This window comes from Leptinotarsa decemlineata, unplaced genomic scaffold (genome assembly GCF_025532065.1).
Source record: "Leptinotarsa decemlineata unplaced genomic scaffold, Ldec_3_MD MMD2_P_RNA_scaffold_5, whole genome shotgun sequence".
In the NCBI taxonomy this organism is placed as follows: domain Eukaryota; kingdom Metazoa; phylum Arthropoda; class Insecta; order Coleoptera; family Chrysomelidae; genus Leptinotarsa; species Leptinotarsa decemlineata.
Genome location: NW_027412532.1, coordinates 24,331,940 through 24,351,273, shown reverse-complemented (window position 1 = coordinate 24,351,273; position 19,334 = coordinate 24,331,940). Strand labels below are relative to the sequence as shown.

General features: G+C 31.7%; 1 long non-coding RNA gene across 2 annotated transcripts in view; it reads right to left on the bottom strand.

Moving 5' to 3' along the window:
• The window catches only part of LOC111509725 (uncharacterized), a 524,725-nt gene that overhangs the window by 137,236 nt on the left and 368,155 nt on the right, over positions 1-19,334 (bottom strand). For both annotated transcript variants that reach the window (XR_012464121.1, XR_012464120.1), the window contains exon 6: positions 17,823-17,869. This is a non-coding gene — a long non-coding RNA (uncharacterized lncRNA). The remainder of the gene's footprint in view (positions 1-17,822; positions 17,870-19,334) is intronic.

Sequence of the window (19,334 nt, the reverse complement as noted above, 5' to 3'; positions counted from 1 at the left end):
TCAAAGAAACCTCTTTGTTTTTGTCAAGCTTTCGGTGTGTGCTTACCACCTTCCTCAGGACAACTGTAATATATTAATTAACAATATAGTTTTATATCAAAACGGAACTACTTACTAACGTGAGATTGAGAAAAAAAATTTGTATCTTTACAAAACATGAAACATCTCTTATATATATATATATATATATATATATATATATATATATTATATATATATATATAAATATATATATATATATATATAGACCTAGAGAGAGACAGAGAGAGATTCGGTCTCTCAACACATTCTAGACAATGATTATTCGGTCGTTTGAACAAACATCAAAATTCTCCATTTTGAACCAGATCAAATAAAAGGCAATTTCTGGAAAAGGCTGAAATGAAAATTGAAAAAAAACAATATCAACAAAGACAGACATCGACAATCTCTTTGAAATTATTATACATCCTGTAATATTGAAACAATATAAATTAATGTATAATGTATAAGTTTGAAAATGTCCTTATAGGACGAAACTGCAGTAACGTTACTTACATATAAAAGTGTTGAACAACATAGAAAGTTTCATTTTTCATGATGATTTCCTACCACGTAGTAACAACAGCTACATCCATCAACTTATTGAAAAACGGATCCTTGATCACTTCCAATGATTACGTCTATGTTTGCATCCTTGCCCCATAATAAATTGTGTTTTCCTTGTGACCGACAATTTATCATAAAAAATAAAATTTGTGTCTGTGTCATAGTCAAAAGAAAAATGACTTTATTACAGTAATGAACTGATATTCCGTTTTGATTTATTTGTCTCATCCAATCATAAAAATATGGCTTTGACTTGGGAAAGTTATTGTCCTGAGTCCTGTTCTCCTTTACAATTTGAGAAGATAAGGTAGGAAGCTATTCTCAGTGAATGCTTTTAATGAGGTCGTTCTATCGATCTTTTGATTCAGTAGCGTAGGACGAATCGTTATGTAAGTGAGGTGAAGTGCTGTTTATTATTATTCTCTACTAATAACAACGTCAATCAGTTTGGAAAGAAATATCTTGATATACACAAGGGGGAGAATATGATAGAATTGTCTCCTGGGTCCAAATACGTGGCAGAACTATTTTACGTTCCTCGCGACGCACGTTTCATCAACAAAGAGGGATTAACAGGAAATGATTCAAACTCTAATCGGATTTGATGCGAGAGATTGGTTAATAATGGCTGTCTTCTAATGGCTGGTTTATAATGCAAATACAATCATGTTACTCACAGTTCTCGATCAAAATTATAGACTAACGAAAGCATCTAAGTTCCAGCAGCGTTCCTTATCCTATGGGCCATAGGAGCGATACTACAAAATTAGATATGTACCGTGAGCTCTCTGAAATGACAATTTCGTTAATTCTGAAAAATAAATTTTTATCGTAGTTCTTAAAAATCATTTCATGAATATAATGTATGGAAATATTAATAGAAGTGGATAAATGCCTTGTCTTTATTCAAGAAAAGAAATATCAAGCGTCCTATTACATTGATTAAGTTTGGTGAACCCACCAAAAATATCGTTACAGAACAAATAATAATTTGAACACGTTTATTTGAAACAACAGAAACAAAACTTTAGTGTCGCATAGAGAAGGTTGACTTGTACTTCTTATCCCGCTATTTATCATGGATAAATATATTTTCCAAAGAATGAAGAAGCATAGTCGTAGTATTTTGAATGTGAAAACCACATTTGAAAACAATTTTTCCGCAAAAATGCTAAGTTCAATCACCACGGTAACATTTCAAAGATAAAGGTTTGAGACTATGTCCTTTTGTTTGCTTATGTTGGAATGGGTTATTAATTGAATATTGCAAGTAGAAAGCGTTCTGGTGGTTGGTGTGGGTGTATGATGTATGTATTATTCGGGTGGTGTGATGGTTTCTCATGCAGCTGAGATGTGCGTCATTTCTCTTGTTAACACTGTCGTATCAAGATGATGTTTTGAAAAAGGCTGATGTTGCTTGTTCGTTTCTTTCTCAGCTCCTTCAAACTGACTTTTTGACTATTTGTCTGGCCGACGCGACGTATTCAACGCATGCGATCGTATATATGTCTTGGTTTTGTGAGTTGATTTTGTTTTTGAATTGTTCAAGGCATTCCTGATGGTTCTTGAAGATTTATATGTTGTGTCTTTTTGGATTTTTTTCTATTTTATCTGTAACTCCTCTGACGTAGAGCAGTTTCTTTCTTCGGTGTTTTTTGCAATGTGAAATGTATGATTTTTGTATTTATGAATAACCTTTTGTATATTTTTCATTTCTAGTTCCTTCGTTTCTTCGTCTATGAGGCTTTCAGAACTGAATTGACGGTTTTGGCTAACACTTGTATTTGTGCTGGATGGTGATGTGATGGATTTAAAGAGTAAGTTTAGATTACCTCCTGATGGTGTCATTTCCATTGATAAAACTTGAGAGAACTTCAACAGTTGAGTGACTTTTTTTGACCAAAATTATATTTTCCACAAAAAAGAGAATGTCAAGTTCAAACAAGTTCTTCAGATGTTTATACTAGGAAGTAATTTTTCGAGGTGAAGTTTTCAATTTCTTCAAACAGATTTTCTATTGATCCTTCAAAGAAATGTTTTACAAGACGAAAAACCTCATCAATATATAATACATTTCACACATCACCGCTCTCAGGGCGAATAATTTTTGTAGTGGTTTGACCATAACGAGAAATTTCCTCTCCAAATTCTACTTGTCTGTCTGTCTACTTTTCAGTGGCCAAAAGATGAAGCAATGAGAAAAAAATTAGTATTTGTTACTGGTTTCTTCTGGTTTATTCAAAATGCTTTACTGAAAGTTTCAATGTTATATTTTTCCAAATTTTGTAATACTTTTCGAAACTTGTAACTTCACTGAAGATGAATCATGATAAAAGATATCAGAAGTTTTCAGAAAGTTCATCAAAGAAACAAAAAATTGTAATTATATGGCTAATGTTTAGATTCTTATGATAATAATATACTAAAATTATCTTTCTAAAACTCTAATATCTGATGAACTGGAGGTCCAAATTTTTCCTAGTGAAAATAAATTGTCACAGATTTGAAATGGTTTCTATATTTTGAACTGCTCACAAAAAATACTACCGAAAAGCCAAATACCTTATGTAAAAAACATATGATGATTATAATTTTGGAGAGATTGTAATGAGAAAGATTTATATTGAGAAAAATATGAAATCACATTGTGATATATGAGAGTTCAGATTTTATTTTGTTTTCTTCCTAATTTTTTCAACTTGTTCAACAGTTAGGATGAACCATTTTTCATTAAATATATGAAATATGTGAGAATTCATGTTTGATTTTGTTTTTCGGTATTTTTTTTACCTTGTTCATCCAGTTAGGATGAACAATTTTTTATTGAAAATAATGAAGTAAGGGGTACATTTTCAGGAGAGATTTCAATTTGAGATTTGAGGAAGATTATATTTGAGATAATTTTACTTCTCCATCTTTATACAAAACATGTTGACGGTAATATTCTGTCAGGATACCGATTAGCGTATATTTTCAATGCTTCTCTTGAACTCCTTCTTGTTTCGCCATGAATACATATCATATCTAACTTTTTTGCATTTGAAAATTGAACAATTTTACAATTTTACGAAACCTTTGACTTTCGTCAAAAACCTGACAGGTTTGATTTTCGTCAAACTTTCGTCAAACCTGACAGGTTTTCTGACATATCGATAAATGCGTTATTGCATTTGTTGTGATTCATTCATGGCACTTATAATATGCAATAAATAATAACTTTATCAGTTATTCAAGAAGAACTACAATGGCTGAATTCAGAAATGTCCTGTAAATGATACGGAAGATTTGAGTACAAACGGTGTAGAAAAGAGTGATTTTTGTATAATTTCATGTTCACATAAAAGTATCTTTTCATTTGTGAAATTCAATGTTAATATAAAAAAAAGCTGTTTCATCCAGTTTGGGTCAGAAAGTTACATATATACATGATACACACATATTTGTCAAGATTTGAAATTATTTGCTTGCTTTCTGCCTTTGGAAGATTACCACATTTCTCTCCATCAAGATGGAGAAATCAAAAGCCAAAACCATTCTTTTCCAATTGATCAAATCTTTCATTACTCGTTACCTGATATATGGATAGTCATTAACCATCGCTGAACAGGACTATATTACCCTATTGTGATTATTTTCATTGTTGACAAACACAATTCTTCAAACTTGAAAGCATGTATGAATTCTTAGTATAAGCAGATGTTGAACTGGTGATTTTGAGTGGATCACAATACGTATTCCATAATACGTATTGACTTATTTTTACATTTGGAAAACAAATATGAACTGCCATGTCATCTACGATTCCTGAGAAAAGTGTGATGTGAATAAAACAAAATAAAAGAGAACTGAAGGAAAACCAATATCTACTGGCAGCTTTGATGGAATGGAGATATCGATATATCCGGACAAACATATTTGTGAACCTTTCAAAGGTCTTATAACTATTCGGATGTTTCCCGTCATATACTTGAATGCGCTCATATTTTTGTGTTGCATTTTATATGGAAACTATTATTCCAACTGAAAGTGAATGCTTAATTCTCAAGGAGACAAAGAAATTGTCTGCAAATTTTTGAAAAAATAATCTAAACGGTGGGCAGTGGGTGGAAAATGGACTGAGAGCTCAACAGTTTTTGAGTTTTCCAAATTATTTTTCTTATTTGCTACCATGTATATATGAGAAGAAAGGTTAGAGGTGGTGGAAGCCATGGAAAAGTAGACATTTTCGCCAACTTTTCTAACAGAAAAAATTGTTAATTTTATTAAATGTTGAATTTCATGAAGTTGGTACCCTATCACTTCGGTTCACTTTTCCTTACATTTTTATTGCTAGGATGAAATTGTTGACATTAAAATCAAATAATTTTTTTCAAACATACAAAAAGCAAAAAAAAAAAAACGAATCATTATTCCTTGCTTGTAATATCATTTTTTACGATATAACTTTTCTGGCAGGGAACGACGTATCAAATACAAATAATCCTTTTCTGTAAAACTGATAACAAAAGAATTATGAGGAGTGAGAAGAAAATGAAATTTGGGAAAAAATATTTTTGAAGAAGTAATTATACAAATAATTCAATAATTGTATTATGGAAGTAGTTGTTTCAGGAGGGGTTTCTCTTCCATTTTGTATCTGAAAGTCACGTCCATGCATACTATACACATGTTTGTTATATTTCAGTTATATTTTATTGAGTCACCTAATAAAGTCGTTCCACTTCCTAAAGGCGTGAAAATACGAATTTATGTATATTTTTCATCACAGCAGTTGGAAACTGTAGTAATTTAGTACAGTATTAGCAAGTCATATACATTCAACTGTTTCGGAATTGCAAAAATGAAAGTGGTTCTTTTGCCTCCATACGGTAAATCACCGAGAATAGTGACATTTCATAAATCGGTCATCTTAGTAACACGATTATAAGAAATTACGATTTATGTACTTCATGTTTCGAATCAAAACAATCACCAGAACATCCAATAAATGTGAGTGGTCATTATATCCGAATGTAAGGATTATTTAAGTAAGGATTATATTCAATAAAGCCAGTGGAATAATTCATGGTTTATTACAAACATTATTATATTTGGTACCGAAAATAATTTGTACCGAATGGTACAAATAAACACGGGTTCTTTTGGAAACACTGATTCGATCTTCGCGAAACTGTACTTTAAAGTGGATTCATGCAACCGTCTTAGTCCTGAAGCGTAAGTACAAATCGTGAGAAATAGTTGTGAACACTTTAATCATCAATTTTCAATGGCAACATTCATGTACGACTCGTGAGTTTTCAGTAATAAGAAATAAAAAAAATATTGTTACTACTTAAAACTTTCGGCTTACGACTGGAGCCAGAATTTATTTTGATTCTGTGTAATGCGATAATGTGAACATTATCTCAGTACAAATTTATTTGATTTACTGGGTGATAGAGATGCCATCAAATTCATTAGTGTGAAGTTACCCACAACTTTTCATCCACAGACGAAGGACAATCGAACAGGGTTTAGAATGAGATTTGCGAACAGTGTTGCCAGATTGCAAATAATAATAATTTTACCTGTATTTTGATGTTATCATTTTAAAAACACGATATACTATTGAAACATATACTACATAAACTCATTATATCAGACAACTGTCCGTATACAAGAAGTAATACCGAAAAAAATGTAAAATAAGAGTAAAATATTATTCAGGAAAAATTCATTTGTACCGAAACAGGTAACGAATGAGAACTGGAAAAATAGTTTCTCGGTAAAAATTTTATGACTTGTAAAAAGTATGTCATTTGAAATATCCTGCGTTAAACAATACCGAATGCCAGGAAAGACTCATCCATAAAATATCAAATTTCTCACTGATCAAAAATAGTTTGTTGACGAAAATTTCAGAATTATTTCAGCGAAAGTATATCTATCGACGTGCTGAAACAGATTTGCGTACCATTCGTTTCTTGGGTGCGAAAAAAAATAGTTCCATATATTCGGAACTGAATTATTCAAAAAAAGTCAAATTTCTCACCTATCATCCATAAAATATCAAATTTCTCACTGATCAAAAATAGTTTGTTGACGAAAATTTCAGAATTATTTCAGCGAAAGTATATCTATCGACGTGCTGAAACAGATTTGCGTACCATACATTCCTTCGGTGCAAAAAAAAAGTTCCGTATATTCGGAACTGAATTACTCATGAAAGTCAAATTTCTCACCTATCAAAATAGTTTGTCGATGAGAATTTCAGAATATTATCTTCTAAACTATATCTATCAACGTGCTGAAACAGATTTGTGTACCATACGTTCCTTGGGTGCGAAAAAAAATAGTTCCATATATTCGGAACTGAATAACTCAAAAAAAGTAAAATTTCTCACTTATCAAAAATAGTTTGTCGATGAAAATTTCTCAATATATTCTTCTGAAGTATATCTATTGACGTGCCCAACAGATTTGCGTACCATACGTTCCTTGGGTGCGAACAAAAATAGTTCCGTATATTCGGCCCTGAATTACTAAAAAAAATCAAATTTCTCATTTATCAAAAATAGTTTGTCGATGAAAATTTCAGAATGTATTCTTTGAAAGTATATTCATCGACGTGCCGGAACATATTTGCGTACCATACGTTCCTTGGGTGCGAAAGAAAAAGTTCCGTATATTCGGAACTGAATTACTCATAAAAATCAAATTTCTCACTTATCAAGAATAGTTTGTCGATGAAAATTTCAGAATATATTCTTCTGAAATATATCTATCGACATGTTCAATCAGATTTGCGTACCATACGTTCCTTGGGTGAGAAAAAAAATAGTTCCATATAAAATAGTTTGTCGATGAAAATTTCAGAATATATTCTTCTGTAGTATATCTATCGACGTGTCCAAACAGATTTGCGTACCATACGTTCCTCCGGTGCTAAAAAATAAATGTTCCGTATATTCGGAACTGAATTACTCATAAAAGTCAAATTTCTCACTGATCGAAATAGTTTGTTGTCGAAAATAACAGAATTAATTCAGCGAAAGTATATCTATCGACGTGCTGAAACAGATTTGCGTACCATTCGTTTCTTGGACGCGAAAAATAATAATTCCATATATTCGGAACTGAATTACTTATGAAAGTCAAATTTCTCACTTATCAAGAATAGTTTGTCGATGAAAATTTCAGAATATATTCTTCTAAAGAATATCTATTGACGTGCTGAAACATATTTGCGTACCATACGTTCCTTCGGTGCAAAAAAAAAGTTCCGTATATTCGGAACTGAATTATTCATGAAAGTCAAATTTCTCACTTATCAAAAATAGTTTGTCGATGAAAATTTCAGAATATATTCTTCTAAAGTATATCTATCGACGTGCTGAAACATATTTGCGTAACATACGTTCCTTCGGTGCGAAAGAAAAAGTTCCGTATATTCGGAACTGAATTACTCAAAAAAGTCAAATTTCTCACTTATCAAAAATAGTTTGTCGATGGAAGTTTCAGAATATATCCTTCTATGGTATATCTATCGACGTGCCCAAACAGATTTGCGTACCATACGTTCATTACCTACTGCTCATAGTACGTAAAGAATTTTATCATATCGAAACACATAGAGGTGTAACGAAATTATAAACTTCCAATGCTAACATCGTTATAGTAATCAATATTCGAAGTCTTTATTGAAATAATTTGATTTTGAAATTCGAAATTCATACTTTGATATCTGTTACTGCCTAGAAGTTTTCCGGATAGCCACCTCACATCAAAAAAGGAGAAAACCTCCGGTGATCCATTGTTATTTTTGAACAGATTTGATTGTCTGCTTCTGGATCGCAAAATTCGAATTTGATATTAGTGTGAAGTTACCCACAACTTTTCATCCACAGTTTATGACGAAGGACAATCGAACAGGGTTTAGAATGAGATTTGCGAACAGTGTTGCCAGAATGCAAATAATAATAATTTTACCTGTATTTTGATGTTATCATTTTAAAAACACGATATACTATTGAAACATGTCGAATAAATGAGTCAGCATTCTACATAAACTCATTATATCAGCCAACTGTCCGTATACAAGCAGTAATACCGAAAAAAATGTAAAATAAGAGTAAAATATTATTCAGGAAAATTCATTCATTTGTACCGAAACAGGTAGCGAATGAGAACTGGAAAAATAGTTTCTCGGTAAAAATTTTATGACTTGTAAAAAGTATGTCATTTGAAATATTCTGCGTTAAAACAATACCGAATGCCCAGGAAAGACTCATCCATAAAATATCAAATTTCTCACTGATCAAAAATAGTTTTTTGACGAAAATTTCAGAATTATTTCAGCGAAAGTATATCTATCGACGTGCTGAAACAGATTTGCGTACCATTCGTTTATTGAGTGCGACAAAAAATACTTCCATATATTCGGAACTGAATTACTCAAAAAAAAAGTAAAATTTCTCATTTATCAAAAATAGTTTGTCGATGAAAATTTCAGAATATATTCTTCTGAAGTATATCTATCGACGTGCTGAAACAGATTTGCGTACCATAAGTTCTTCTTCGGTGCAAAAAAAAAGTTCCGTATATTCGGAAACTGAATTACTCATGAAAGTCAAATTTCTAACTTATCAAGAATAGTTTGTCGATGAAAGTATCAGAATATATCCTTCTAAAGTATATCTATCGATGTGCTCAAACAGATTTGCGTACCATACGTTCCTTGGGTGCGAAAAAAAATACTTCTATATATTCGGAACTGAATTACTCAAAAAAGTCAAATTTCTCTCTCATCAAAAAGAGTTTGTCGATGAAAGTTTCAGAATGTATTCTTTCAAAGTATATCTATCGACGTTCCCAAACAGATTTGCGTACCATACGTTCCTTCGGTGCGAAAAAAAAGTTCCATATATTCGGACTGAATTACTCATAAAAGTCAAATTTCTGACTTATCAAAAATAGTTTGTCGAAGAAAATTACAGAATATATTCTTCTGAAGTATATCTATCGACATGGCCAAACAGATTTGCGTACCATACGTTCCTTGGGTGCGAAAAAAAATACTTCCATATATTCGGAACTGGATAACTCAAAAAATGTAAAATTTTTCACTTATCAAAAGAGGTTTGTTGATGAAATTTTCAGAATATATTCTTCTGAAGTATATCTATCGACGTGCTCAAACAGATTTGCGTACCATAAGTTCCTTCGGTGCAATATCAAGTTCCGTATATTCGGAACTGAATTACTCATGAAAGTCAAATTTCTCACTTATCAAAAATAGTTTGTCGATGAAAATTTCAGAATATATATTCTTCTGAAGTATATCTATCGACGTGCTGGAACAGATTTTCGTACCATACGTTCCTTCGGTGCAAAAAAAAGTTCCGTATATTCGGAACTGAATTACTTATGCAAGTCAAATTTCTCACTTATCAAAAATAGTTTGTCGGTGAAAGCTTCAGAATATATCCTTCTAAGGTATATCTATCGACGTGATCAAACAGATTTGCGTACTTTACGTTCCTTGGGTGCGAAAAAAAATAGTTCCGTATATTCGGACCTGAATTACTCAAAGAAAGTCAAATTTCTCATTTATCAAAAATAGTTTGTCGATGAAGATTTCACAATATATTCTTCTGAAGTATATCTATCGCCGTGCCCAAACAGATTTGCGTACCATACGTTCCTTGGGTGCGAAAAGAAAAAGTTCCGTATATTCGGAACTGAATTACTAATAAAAGTCAAATTTCTCGCTTATCATGAATAGTTTGTCGATGAAAATTACAGAATATATTCTTCTGAAGTATATCTATCGACGTGCTGAAACAGATTTGCGTACCATACGTTCCTTCGGTGCAAAAAAAAAGTTCCGTATATTCGGAACTGAATTACTCATGAAAGTCAAATTTCTCACTTATCAAAAATAGTTTGTCGATGAAAATTTCAGAATATATTCTCTAAAGTATATCTATCGACGTGCCCAAACAGATTTGCGTACCATATGTTCCTTGGGTGCGAAAAAAAATACTTCCATATATTCGGAACTGAATAACTCAAGAAAGTCAAATTTCTCACTATCAAAAATAGTTTGTCGATGAAAGTATTAGAATATATTCTTCTAAAGTATATCTATTGACGAGCCCCAAACAGATTTGCGTACCATATGTTCCTTGGGTGCGAAAAAAAAAGTTGTATTTTCGGAACTGAATTACTCAAAAAAAGTAAAATTTCTCACTATTCAAAAATAGTTTGTCGATGAAAATTTCAGAATATTATATTCTTCTAGAGTGTAAGTATCGACGTGCTGAAACAGATTTGCGTACCATACGTTCTTTCAGTGCAAAAAAAAATCCGTATATTCGGAACTGAATTACATATGAAAGTCAAATTTCTCACTTATCAAAAATAGTTTGTCGATGAAAGTTTCAGAATATATCCTTCTAAAGTATATCTATCGACGTGAACAAACAGATTTGCGTACTTTACGTTCCTTCGGTGCGAAAGAAAAAGTTCCCTATATTCGGAAGTGGATTACTCATAAAAGTCAAATTTCTCACTCATCAAGAATAGTATATCGATGAAAATTCCAGAATATATTCTTACAAAGCATATTTATCGACGTGCTGGAGAAGATTTGCATACCATACGTTCCTTGGGTGCGACAAACTATTTTTGATAAGTGAGAAATTTTACTTTTTTTGAGTTATTCAGTTCCGAATATAATGAACTATTTTTTTTCGCACTGAAGGAATATATGGTACGCAAATCTGTTTTGGCACGTCGATTAATATACTTTCAAAGAATATATTTTGAAATTTTATTCGACAAACTATTTTTGATAAGTGAGAAATTTGACTTCAATAGGTAATTCAGTTCCGAATATGAGGAACTTTTTTTTTGCACCGAAGGAACGTATGGTACCCAAATCTGTTCCAGCACATCGTTGAATATACTTTCAAAGAATATATTCTGGGATTTTCATCGACAAACTATTTTTGATAAATGAAAATTTGACTTGTTATTTGTAATTCAGTTCCGAATATCTGGAACTATTTTTTTTGCACCCAAGGAACGTATGGTACGCAAATCTGTTTCAGCACGTCGATAGATATACTTTAGAAGAATATATTCTGAAAGTTTCATCGACAAACTATTTTGATAAATGAGAAATTTGACTTTTTTTGAGTAATTCAGGTCCGAATATACGGAACTATTTTTTTTTCGCACCCAAGGAACGTATGGTACGCAAATCTGTTTGGGTATATCTGAAGTATATCTATCTGTCGATAGATATACTTCAGAAGAATATATTCTGAAATTTTTCATCGGCGAACAATTTTTGATAAGTGAGAAATTTGACTTTTTTGAGTAATTCAGTTCCGAATATTTGGAAGTATTTTTTTTCGCACCCAAGGAACGTATGGTACGCAAATCGTTTTCAGCACTTCGATAGATATACTGCAGAAGAATATATTCTGAAATTTTCATCGACAAACTATTCTTGATAAGTGAGAAATTTGATTTTTATGAGTAATTCAGTTCCGAATATATGGAACTTTTTCTTTCGCACCGAAGGAACGTATGGTACGCAAATATGTTCCGGCACGTCGATGAATATATTTTGAAAGAATACATTCTGAAATTTTCATCGACAAACTATTTTTGATAAATGAGAAATTTGACTTTTTTTGAGTAATTCAGGTCCGAATATAAGGAACTATTTTTTTTCGCACCCAAGGAACGTATGGTACGCAAATCTGTTTGGGCAAGTCGATAGATATACTTCAGAAGGATATTTTGTGAAATTTTCATCGACAAACTATTTTTGATAAGTGAGAAATTTAACTTTTTTTGAGTTATTCAGTTCCGAATATATGGAACTATTTTTTTTCGCACCCAAGGAACGTATGGTACGTAAATCTGTTTCAGCACGTCGATAGATATACTTTAGAAGAATATATTCTGGAATTTCCATCGACAAACTATTTTTGATAAGTGCGAAATTTGACTTTCATTAATAATTCACTTCCGAATATACGGAAGTATTTTTTTCGCACCCAAGAAACGTATGGTACGCAAATTTGTTTGGGCACGTCGATAGATATTTCATGGAAGAATATATTCTGGAATTTTCATCGATATACTATTCTTGATAAGTGAGTTGAAAGACTTTTATGAGTAATCCACTTCCGAATATACGGAACTTTTTCTTTCGCACCGAAGGAACGTAAAGTACGCAAATCTGTTTGTTCACGTCGATAGATATACTTTAGAAGGATATATTCTGAAACTTTCATCGACAAACTATTTTTGATAAGTGAGAAATTTGACTTTCATATGTAATTCAGTTCCGAATATACGGATTTTTTTTTTTTGCACTGAAAGAACGTATGGTACGCAAATCTGTTTCAGCACGTCGATACTTACACTCTAGAAGAATATAATATTCTGAAATTTTCATCGACAAACTATTTTTGAATAGTGAGAAATTTTACTTTTTTTGAGTAATTCAGTTCAGAAAATACGGAACTTTTTTTTTCGCACCCAAGGAACGTATGGTATAGCAAATCTGTTTGGGCTCGTCAATAGATATACTTTAGAAGGATATATTCTGATACTTTCATCGACAAACTATTTTTGATAAGTGAGAAATTTGACTTTCTTGAGTTATTCAGTTCCGAATATATGGAAGTATTTTTTTCGCACCCAAGGAACATATGGTACGCAAATCTGTTTGGGCACGTCGATAGATATACTTTAGAGAATATATTCTGAAATTTCATCGACAAACTATTTTTGATAAGTGAGAAATTTGACTTTCATGAGTAATTCAGTTCTGAATATACGGAACTTTTTTTTTTGCACCGAAGGAACGTATGGTACGCAAATCTGTTTGATCACGTCGATAGATATACCTTAGAAGGATATATTCTGAAGCTTCCACCGACAAACTATTTTGATAAGTGAGAAATTTGACTTTCATAAGTAATTCAGTTCCGAATATACGGAACTTTTTTTTTGCACCGAAGGAACGTATGGTACGAAAAGTTGTTCCAGCACGTCGATAGATATACTTCAGAAGAATATATTCTGAAATTTTCATCGACAAACTATTTTTGATAAGTGAGAAATTTGACTTTCATGAGTAATTCAGTTCCGAATATACGGAACTTATTATTGCACCGAAGGAACGTATGGTACGCAAATCAGTTTTAGCACGTCGATAGATATACTTCAGAAGAATATATTCTGAAATTTTCATCGACAAACTATTCATGATAAGCGAGAAATTTGACTTTTATTAGTAATTCAGTTCCGAATATATGGAACTTTTTCTTTTCGCACCCAAGGAACGTATGGTACGCAAATCTGTTTGGGCATGGCGATAGATATACTTCAGAAGAATATATTGTGAAATTTTCATCGACAAACTATTTTTGATAAATGAGAAATTTGACTTTCTTTGAGTAATTCAGGTCCGAATATACGGAACTATTTTTTTTCGCACCCAGGAACGTAAAGTACGCAAATCTGTTTGATCACGTCGATAGATATACCTTAGAAGGATATATTCTGAAGCTTCCACCGACAAACTATTTTTGATAAGTGAGAAATTTGACTTTCATAAGTAATTCAGTTCCGAATATACGGAACTTTTTTTTGCACCGAAGGAACGTATGGTACGAAAAGTTGTTCCAGCACGGTCGATAGATATACTTCAGAAGAATATATTCTGAAATTTTCATCGACAAAATACTATTTTTGATAAGTGAGAAATTTGACTTTCATGAGTAGTATTCAGTTCCGAATATACGGAACTTATTATTGCACACGAAGGAACGTATGGTACGCAAATCAGTTTAGCACGTCGATAGATATACTTCAGAAGAATATTTCTGAAATTTTCATCGACAAACTATTTTTGATAAGTGATAAATTTTACTTTATTTGAGATATTCAATTCCGAATATACGAAACTTTTTTTTCTCATCGATGAAAGTATGGTTTGCAAATCTGATCATGCACATTGATAGATATTCTTCAGAAGAATATATTCTGAAATTTTCATCGACAAATTATTTTTGATAAGTTAGAAATTTGACTTTCATAAATAATTCAGTTCCGAATATATGGAATTATTATTTTTCGCGCCCAAGAAACGAATGGTACGCAAATCTGTTTCAGCACGTCGATAGATATACTTTCGCTGAATTAATTCTGTTATTTTCGACAACAAACTATTTTTGATCAGTGAGAAATTTGACTTTTATGAGTAATTCAGTTCCGAATATACGGAACTTTTATTTTTTTGCACCGGAGGCGTATGGTACGCAAATTTGTTTGGACACGTCGATAGATATACTACAGAAGAATATATTCTGAAATTTTCATCGACAAATTATTTTTGATAAATGAGAAATTTTACTTTTTTTGAGTAATTCAGGTCCGAATATGTGGAACTATTTTTTTTCTCACCCAAGGAACGTATGGTACGCAAATCTGATTGAACATGTCGATAGATATACTTCAGAAGAATATATTCTGAAATTTTCATCGACAAACTATTTTTGATAAGTGAGTGTGTAATTCAGTTCCGAATATATGGAACTATTTTTTTTCGCACCCAAGGAACGTATGGTACACAATCTGTTTCAGCACGTCGATAGATATAGTTTAGAAGAATATATTCTGAAATTCTCATCGACAAACTATTTTTGATGAGAAATGAGTGAGATTTATGATTCCATGAGTAATTCAGTTCCGAATATACGGAACTTTTTTTTGCACACGAAGGAACGTATGGTACGCAAATCTGTTTCAGCACGTCGATAGATATACTTCAGAAGAATATATTCTGAAATTTTCATAGAAAAAACTATTTTTGATAGGTGAGAAATTTGACTTTTTTTGAATAATTCAGTTCCGAATATATGGAACAATTTTTTGTCGCACTCAAGAAACGAATGGTACGCAAATCTGTTTCAGCACGTCGATAGATATACTTTCGCTGAAATAATTCTGATATTTTCGTCAACAAAACTATTTTTGATCAGTGAGAAATTTGATATTTTATGAGTCTTTCCTGGGCATTCGGTATTGTTTAACGCAGGATATTTCAAATGACATACTTTTTACAAGTCATAAAATTTTTACCGAGAAACTATTTTTCCAGTTCTCATTCGCTACTGTTTCGGTACAAATGAATTTTTCCTGAATAATATTTTACTCTTATTTTACATTTTTCTCGGTATTACTGCTTGTATACGGACAGTTGCTGATATAATGAGTTTATGTAGAATGCTGACTCATTTTATTCGACATGTTTCAATAGTATATCGTGTTTTTAACATGATAACATCAAAATACAGGTAAAATTATTATTATTATTTGCAATCTGGCAACACTGTTCTAAACCCTGTTCGATTGTCCTTCGTCATAAACTCTGGATGAAAAGTTGTGGGTAACTTCACACTAATATCAAATTCGAATTTTGCGATCCAGAAGCAGACAATCAAATCTGTTCAAAAATAACAATGGATCACCGGAGGTTTTCTCCTTTTTTGATGTGAGGTGGCTATCCGGAAAACTTCTAGGCAGTAACAGATATCAAAGTATGAATTTCGAATTTCAAAATCAAATTATTTCAATAAAGACTTCGAATATTGATTACTATAACGATGTTAGCATTGGAAGTTTATAATTTCGTTACACCTCTATGTGTTTCGATATGATAAAATTCTTTACGTACTATGAGCAGTAGGTAATGAACATATTTCATTTCAGTACTTTTCATTTCTGATGAATATTTCAATGGAATATATGAGATGGATACTTCATGATTGTATATTTCTATCTTCTGATATTATGATTTTTTTTTGGGAAAGATAGTTTTTGGCTTTCTACTACTCCATCTTTTTACAAAAAATATGAGAATCTTCCAAAGAAGAAGAAGGAAGCAATCAATTTTGAATGTTATAACTCAATACATGTGTAGATTATGCAAAGAAGTAACTTTCAGACACAAACTGGAAGAAACTGGAAGAAAAAGCCCTCCTGAAAAAGCTACTTTATTATAAACATTGAATTACATGAAAGAAAAATTCTTTCGAAACATATACCTTCATTATGAACACTGAATTATACAAGATACAATTTTTTCTACTCAGTATTTATTCCAAACATTCGTTATGGAGCTACATCAGATATCATTCATTACAGGATTTCTACACATTATACTAAATGAAAGGTAAAAATTTCACTTACATGGAACACTGTCATCCAGATTGGTAGACATCGATGTTTCGCCGTAAGACACTTGCCTTAGGGCTCTTCATACCAATCTGGATAATATTATAAGATAAAACCACACAATTCATTCATAAATTACGAATTTTTATGTCATAGAATAAGTTTGATCTACTTATGTAATTGATGACATCGTAATGATGTTCATTCATTTATTTGATCAAATCCCAGCCAGAAGAAGAATCTTGTTTGCATTGAAAGGGTTATATTTTTAGAAGCGATTAATTTTTTTGGGAAAGACAGTTTTTGGCTTCTACTAACTTCATCTTGATATAAAAAATGTGGGAAAGATAAAACCACACAATTCATCCATAAATTAAGATTTTTCAAGTCACGGAATAAGTTTGATCTACTTATATCATCGATGACATCGTAATGACATTCAATCACTTATTTGTATATTGTGTAGAAATCCTGTGAATGATATCTGATGTAACTCCACAACGAATGTTTGGAATACAAACTGAGTAAAAAAAGTGTTTTTTTGTATAATTCAGTGTTCAAATGGAGGTATTTGTTTCAAAGAATTTTTCTTGCCTGAAACTCAATGTTTATTTGAATGTAGCTGAGGGTTTTTTCTTCCAGTTTGTGTCTGAAAGTTACTTCTTTGCATGATCTACACATCTATGTATGGAGTTACTACTTTTAAAATTGATTGTTTCCTTCCTTTCTTTGGTAAATTCCCATATTTTTTTGTATCAAGATGAAGTAGTAGAAAGCCAAAAACTTTCTTTCCCAAAAAATTAATCACTCTCAAAAATATAACCCTTTCAATGTAAATAAAATTTTTCTTATTATGATTTATATATCAAAGTTACGAATAAACGAAAAATTATGTTTTGTATGTTTGTGAAGATCTAATGGCAAATATTTTTTCTCACAATGACTCAGTTACTGAAGATAGATATATGATAGTGGCAAATAATACTTACTGCTACGACAAAATACGGTTTCTCAGATGTACTGCATTCCAGAATATCTGAAAAAAAAATTAATGTGAGAAATTTTTGATTATTCCTTTGGATGTTACTGGTTATGAAACTGTGTCAACACATTGAATCACGAATTCAGTAATTATATTTTATATAGTCATCAGAATTTGGTAAAAGTTTATTTCCAGTTCAGTATCATTACTATGTATAAATGTTTAATAAAATTCTTGTCAAATGGAAATCTGACGAAGGCAAATATCTCTTCACACATACATTCACAAACACGCAATATCTACTGGTTATTTCACAAAACCTCACTTTGTGTTACATCGAATATGACAACGATAACAAGAAAAATGAACCAGCTCTACTCAGTTTAACTAGACCAGACGAGTATCTAAGAGATCTATGCATTTTTTTTTAAATAAAACTTTTTACGTGCGCTTGACTTTGGGAGTAAGCTGGTGAATTCGTGACGTGAGAGTCACGAAAAGTCTGATCGGGCGAGGAAACGGAAGTTGAGAGGTATAGGTTAGTGAAGATAAAAAAAAGAAATTTACGTTTCGTATATTACCGTAGAGGCAAGAAAAAGAGAGGTGCGAGCACACACCAGTAGGCTAGAAGAATTAGGAGAAAACTATCATACGTTGGAGATTTCAATGTAAATTTCGCGTCCGAAGATGAACAACTCTTAGTACTTTCTTCGGGATGAATTAGAACTACAAATGAACAATAACCAAAAGAGGCCTACCACAAGACATAGAACAACAATCGGTGCAGTTTTCTCTAGATATCTTTCTTATTTTTCATTCGGAAACATATGTATCTTATTTCTCATACCATGAACTTATTATCTCCGTCTAATGAAATCAACCACAGTAATTGGGTCGGTCGGTAGCCGATCGGATCGATGTGGGTGCTTTGTTCGCTTACTCAAATCGACCGTCGAGTTAGTCGGTGGTTCAAGCCGCAGGCTGAACGATCGATTTTCACTTGCTATCGTTCAACCCGTGTTAGAAATCACACGTTGAAAGGTAAGACCTCGTTTGTCCTTAGCTCGCACTAGTTTCTGGGGTGTTATCGTTAGTAGGGGTGCGACAGCTGGTTACGGAAAAACATATATTTCAATTACTGATGTATCCGATACTGAAAATAACTAAAATAATGAAGAAAAATTAAAAACTAATCCAAAGATACTAACTATATAAACTAACCATTTTTTCTGTTTTGTTATAAGCGGCCGAATTTTCACTGATAATTGCTTCTATTATAAACTATTCACTTTTTAGTAACTTGCGAAAAATATCTGAAACATGTATCTGTTTATTTAAAAAAATCACACTTTCATTCACGAATGAACCAAAAAGTATTTTTATGTTATTTGGCTGAATATTGAACATCATAATTATGTCTCATACTATTTATTTTTATTTTCTTTGAACTAATAAAAACTACATATGTATATTTCATTCAATGAAAGTATTTATGCTGATGAATTTGAAAAAAATTAGA